Below are 6171 nucleotides of genomic sequence, written 5' to 3' on the forward strand. Positions count from 1 at the left end.
ACCTACAACATCTCAACATCAACACATTTCAGAAAGGACCGCCACATCAATCTCTTCAAAGGTAGCCCGAGGAATCTCCTCTCTTTATCACTAAAGAGACACAAGGCCAGGAATTCGGACACAACTAACGGAGCTGTCCGAATCACTGCAGTTGGCACTCGTCAGTCCGACAGTGTTCTTTCTTGTGCACAAGAAAACAAAGGGTGAAAGTTGTGGTTGGTTGAGCGGTGTAAATTGGGCAGGGCAAAAGGACTTGAGGAAGGATTACACGGAAGTGAGGGTCCGAAAGGAGCCCCCCAACTCCCCTGTTCATTTCCAGACTTTGTGACGTTTGCTTGGTTGGGCCATTTCTTGGCTTTTTTGAGAAAAGGGGCGAATTTTCCACGGCCTCCGCCATCCCCTTACAGCCGCCCCTTCGCCACACCATGTTCCATCTGACCGGGATAGGTCCCGAGTAAGATTTCACTTCAAATCTCAAAAAAGCCAAGTAGAAATCATTCTGTGGGAATTTACTGTGACTAAGAGAAACAGAAGTTCAACCCTTCTCAAGTGCTGGAGGGTCGAGGGGAGTCGCCCAGGCACAGAAAGGCTCCCCTAGCTTAAGCGTGAGAGGTATAAGACCTTACACCCTGGTTACAGGGCAGTCATTTTGCCGGGCCTGTCAAACTGACCTGTGGCTTAATTTGCATGGCAAAGGAGACCGAAACCCTCCTTAGAGTGTGGTCCTTAAGCCTTGGGCCTTCCAATGGGCCAGAGCGAAAAGCGCTGTAAAGGAGAGACCTCCGTTCCCTCAGAAGTGGGTGGTGTCGTTGCCCAGCGAGTGCCAACGGCCCAAGAGGAGTTAGAAAGGGGAGACCTGCACCCTTCTGACAGGGAGAGGTCAACGGCCCGGGGCATTTTAAAGGCTAGGTCCTAAGGAGCTCCAACCCACAGAGACCTCAACCCTTTTTAAAGGGGGGTCGCTCCGCCTCAACTATGGAAGGGACCCATAAAGCATTTTGGTTGGTAAGGAATGGACCTTGATCCTTGTTTACAGGGAGGTCCTTTTACCGGGCACCTGAAGGGTGATTAAGCCTGTGAGGAGAAGTGTCGAACCCGATCCCTCGGTACAGGGTGCTGTGTGTGCGGTGTGTGCAGCCGTTGGCAGTGGCTTTTTCTTCCCTTTTCCTGCAGTTTCTTTGGTGCTTGTGTCGTCTTGTCCATTTTGTCCTTTGAGTTGCTAGAAAGAGAGAGGTGAAGCGGGTTAGGTGTGGCTCAGTAGAGAGCACGTGTACAAGGTAGATTCAGATGACATTGGCAAGGTACTCGGCCCTGCCGGAAATTACCCTAATTCCTTCTTTTCGGCACCGATCTCTTTCAGAGCGCAGGAGAGCTTGCGGCAGAAGGCGGGTCCAGGTGGATGCAGAGGACGCGGGCTTTGACTTGGCTGAGTGCGTGAGTGAGGAGGGCACGGGACAGCTAGTAGGACAAACCCTGAACCCTCTCAAGAGGCTGGTTTCTAGAACTACCTTCCAAATGGCAGTGTTACCTTGTGAAAGACAGGGAAAGACCCACACCCTAGTTAGAGGGCGCTCACTTTGGACCTTGGCGTGAAGAGGGCCAATGTAGGGAGGAGAAAAGGGAAAGCGACCTGAACCCTGATTACAGGGCAGTCACCCTTTTTTTAGTAAAATATACCTCCTTTACACTGTTGGGGTGGGGGAGTCCTGAATGTGAAAAGATCTGGAAATGAACAGGTAAGAGAGGGATCCTGCTGAGTGTCCCCTTTCCAATCAATCCTCCATCCCTCAGCGACACCCTTCCCGACTTACCTCCTACCCCACCAAGAAAATGACAACTTTGTGCCCCCTACCTTTACCAAAAAAGACCCCTCTGACTTGTGACGCGGTCCTGTTAGTAGGGTTAGGTGCACCCACCTGCCGGCTCTGAATACCACCGCATCTACCTACAACATCTCAACATCAACACATTTCAGAAAGGACCGCCACATCAATCTCTTCAAAGGTAGCCCGAGGAATCTCCTCTCTTTATCACCAAAGAGACACAAGGCCAGGAATTCGGACACAACTAACGGAGCTGTCCGAATCCCTACAGTTGTCGCTCGTCAGTCCGACAGCGTTCTTTCTTGTGCACAAGAAAACAAAGGGTGAAAGTTGTGGTTGGTTGAGCGGTGTAAATTGGGCAGGGCAAAAGGACTTGAGGAAGGATTACACGGAAGTGAGGGTCCGAAAGGAGCCCCCCAACCCCCCTGTTCATTTCCAGACTTTGTGACGTTTGCTTGGTTGGGCCATTTCTTGGCTTTTTTTGAGAAAAGGGGCGAATTTTCCACGGCCTCCGCCATCCCCTTACAGCCGCCCCTTCGCCACACCATGTTCCATCTGACCGGGATAGGTCCCGAGTAAGATTTCACTTCAAATCTCAAAAAAGCCAAGTAGAAATCATTCTGTGGGAATTTACTGTGACTAAGAGAAACAGAAGTTCAACCCTTCTCAAGTGCTGGAGGGTCGGGGGGAGTCGCCCAGGCACAGAAAGGCTCCCCTAGCTTAAGCGTGAGAGGTATAAGACCTTACACCCTGGTTACAGGGCAGTCATTTTGCCGGGCCTGTCAAAGTGACCTGTGGCTTAATTTGCATGGCAAAGGAGACCGAAACCCTCCTTACAGGGTGGTCCTTAAGCCTTGGGCCTTCCAATGGGCCAGAGCGAAAAGCGCTGTAATGGAGAATCCTCCGTTCCCTCAGAAGTGGGTGGTGTCGTTGCCCAGCGAGTGCCAACGGCCCAAGAGGAGTTAGAAAGGCGAGACCTGCACCCTTCTGACAGGGAGAGGTCAACGGCCCGGGGCATTTTAAAGGCTAGGTCCTAAGGAGCTCCAACCCACAGAGACCTCAACCCTTTTTAAAGGGGGGTCGCTCCGCCTCAACTATGGAAGGGACCCATAAAGCATTTTGGTTGGTAAGGAATGGACCTTGATCCTTGTTTACAGGGAGGTCCTTTTACCGGGCACCTGAAGGGTGATTAAGCCTGTGAGGAGAAGTGTCGAACCCGATCCCTCGGTACAGGGTGCTGTGTGTGCGGTGTGTGCAGCCGTTGGCAGTGGCTTTTTCTTCCCTTTTCCTGCAGTTTCTTTGGTGCTTGTGTCGTCTTGTCCATTTTGTCCTTTGAGTTGCTAGAAAGAGAGAGGTGAAGCGGGTTAGGTGTGGCTCAGTAGAGAGCACGTGTACAAGGTAGATTCAGATGACATTGGCAAGGTACTCGGCCCTGCCGGAAATTACCCTAATTCCTTCTTTTCGGCACCGATCTCTTTCAGAGCGCAGGAGAGCTTGCGGCAGAAGGCGGGTCCAGGTGGATGCAGAGGACGCGGGCTTTGACTTGGCTGAGTGCGTGAGTGAGGAGGGCACGGGACAGCTAGTAGGACAAACCCTGAACCCTCTCAAGAGGCTGGTTTCTAGAACTACCTTCCAAATGGCAGTGTTACCTTGTGAAAGACAGGGAAAGACCCACACCCTAGTTAGAGGGCGCTCACTTTGGACCTTGGCGTGAAGAGGGCCAATGTAGGGAGGAGAAAAGGGAAAGCGACCTGAACCCTGATTACAGGGCAGTCACCCTTTTTTTAGTAAAATATACCTCCTTTACACTGTTGGGGTGGGGGAGTCCTGAATGTGAAAAGATCTGGAAATGAACAGGTAAGAGAGGGATCCTGCTGAGTGTCCCCTTTCCAATCAATCCTCCATCCCTCAGCGACACCCTTCCCGACTTACCTCCTACCCCACCAAGAAAATGACAACTTTGTGCCCCCTACCTTTACCAAAAAAGACCCCTCTGACTTGTGACGCGGTCCTGTTAGTAGGGTTAGGTGCACCCACGTGCCGGCTCTGAATACCACCGCATCTACCTACAACATGTCAACATCAACACATTTCAGAAAGGACCGCCACATCAATCTCTTCAAAGGTAGCCCGAGGAATCTCCTCTCTTTATCACCAAAGAGACACAAGGCCAGGAATTCGGACACAAAAAACGGAGCTGTCCGAATCCCTACAGTTGACGCTCGTCAGTCCGACAGTGTTCTTTCTTGTGCACAAGAAAACAAAGGGTGAAAGTTGTGGTTGGTTGAGCGGTGTAAATTGGGCAGGGCAAAAGGACTTGAGGAAGGATTACACGGAAGTGAGGGTCCGAAAGGAGCCCCCCAACCCCCCTGTTCATTTCCAGACTTTGTGACGTTTGCTTGGTTGGGCCATTTCTTGGCTTTTTTTGAGAAAAGGGGCGAATTTTCCACGGCCTCCGCCATCCCCTTACAGCCGCCCCTTCGCCACACCATGTTCCATCTGACCGGGATAGGTCCCGAGTAAGATTTCACTTCAAATCTCAAAAAAGCCAAGTAGAAATCATTCTGTGGGAATTTACTGTGACTAAGAGAAACAGAAGTTCAACCCTTCTCAAGTGCTGGAGGGTCGGGGGGAGTCGCTAAGCCACAGGCACAGAAAGGCTCCCCTAGCTTAAGCGTGAGAGGTATAAGACCTTACACCCTGGTTACAGGGCAGTCATTTTGCCGGGCCTGTCAAACTGACCTGTGGCTTAATTTGCATGGCAAAGGAGACCGAAACCCTCCTTACAGGGTGGTCCTTAAGCCTTGGGCCTTCCAATGGGCCAGAGCGAAAAGCGCTGTAATGGAGAATCCTCCGTTCCCTCAGAAGTGGGTGGTGTCGTTGCCCAGCGAGTGCCAACGGCCCAAGAGGAGTTAGAAAGGCGAGACCTGCACCCTTCTGACAGGGAGAGGTCAACGGCCCGGGGCATTTTAAAGGCTAGGTCCTAAGGAGCTCCAACCCACAGAGACCTCAACCCTTTTTAAAGGGGGGTCGCTCCGCCTCAACTATGGAAGGGACCCATAAAGCATTTTGGTTGGTAAGGAATGGACCTTGATCCTTGTTTACAGGGAGGTCCTTTTACCGGGCACCTGAAGGGGGATTAAGCCTGTGAGGAGAAGTGTCGAACCCGATCCCTCGGTACAGGGGTGCGGTGTGTGCAGCCGTTGGCCGTGGCTTTTTCTTCCCTTTTCCTGCAGTTTCTTTGGTGCTTGTGTCGTCTTGTCCATTTTGTCCTTTGAGTTGCTAAAAGAGAGAGGTGAAGCGGGTTAGGTGTGGCTCAGTAGAGAGCACGTGTACAAGGTAGATTCAGATAACATTGGCAAGGTATTCGGCTCTGCCGGAAATTACCCTAATTCCTACTTTTCGGCACCAATCTCTTTCAAAGCGCAGGAGAGTTTGCGGCAGAAGGCGGGTTGACGCTCGTCAGTCTGACAGTGTTCTTTCTTGTGCACAAGAAAACAAAGGGTGAAAGTTGTGGTTGGTTGAGCGGTGTAAATTGGGCAGGGCAAAAGGACTTGAGGAAGGATTACATGGAAGTGAGGGTCCGAAGGGAGCCCCCTACCTCCCCTGTTCATTTCCAGACGTTGGGCCATTTCTTGGGTTTTTTGAGAAAAGGGGCGAATTTTTCATGGCCTCCGCCATCCCCTTACATCCGCCCCTTCACCACACCATGTTCTATCTGACCGGGATAGGTCCCGAGTTCCATCTGACCAGGATAGGTCCCAAGTAAGATTTCACTTCAAATCTCAAAAAAGCCAAGTATAAATCATTCTGGGGGAATTTACTGTGACTAATAGAAACAGGATCTCAATCCTTCTCATGTGGGAGGGGGATGGGCAATCTCTCAGCCAGAGGTGGAACAAGGCTCCCCTAGTTTAAGTACTTGTGGCACCTTAGAGACTAACAAATTTATTAGAGCATAAGCTTTCGTGGGCTACAACCCACTTCTTCGGATGCATCCGAAGAAGTGGGTTGTAGCCCACGAAAGCTTATGCTCTAATAAATTTTAGTCTCTAAGGTGCCACAAGTACTCCTGTTCTTTTTGAGGATACAGACTAACACTGCTGCTACCCTGAAACCTAGTTTAAGTGTGGCTCATTAGACAACAGGATTACAAGGTAATCTCCCTGTTTGGAAATTACCCTAATTCCTAGTTTTCAGCACTTGTGTGTTGCAGAAGTTAGGAGAGCTTTCACAAGAACTCAGCACCTTCTTCCTAGTCAACACAAACTGCTTGAGGTTTCCTGCTAGGCGTCTTTTTCCGGGTAAGCTCAAGCCTGCACACACATTTGCCCCCTAGGACCATTTG

The 6171-nt window shown here is 50.9% G+C and overlaps 1 long non-coding RNA gene across 2 annotated transcripts; it reads right to left on the reverse strand.

Annotated features, from left to right (window-relative positions):
- Positions 1-25: 25 nt before the first annotated feature.
- LOC135980343 (uncharacterized) lies at positions 26-5310 on the reverse strand. Of its 2 annotated transcripts, none has more exons than XR_010597440.1 (4): positions 5211-5310; positions 4945-5105; positions 1326-3163; positions 26-1219 (listed from the first exon to the last, which is right to left on the reverse strand). It is a non-coding gene; the product is annotated as an uncharacterized LOC135980343 (long non-coding RNA). The 2 variants fall into 2 exon arrangements; XR_010597439.1 differs by having other exon boundaries at positions 3270-5105.
- Positions 5311-6171: the final 861 nt, after the last annotated feature.

This window comes from Chrysemys picta, unplaced genomic scaffold (genome assembly GCF_011386835.1).
Source record: "Chrysemys picta bellii isolate R12L10 unplaced genomic scaffold, ASM1138683v2 scaf2777, whole genome shotgun sequence".
Lineage (NCBI taxonomy): Eukaryota > Metazoa > Chordata > Testudines > Emydidae > Chrysemys > Chrysemys picta.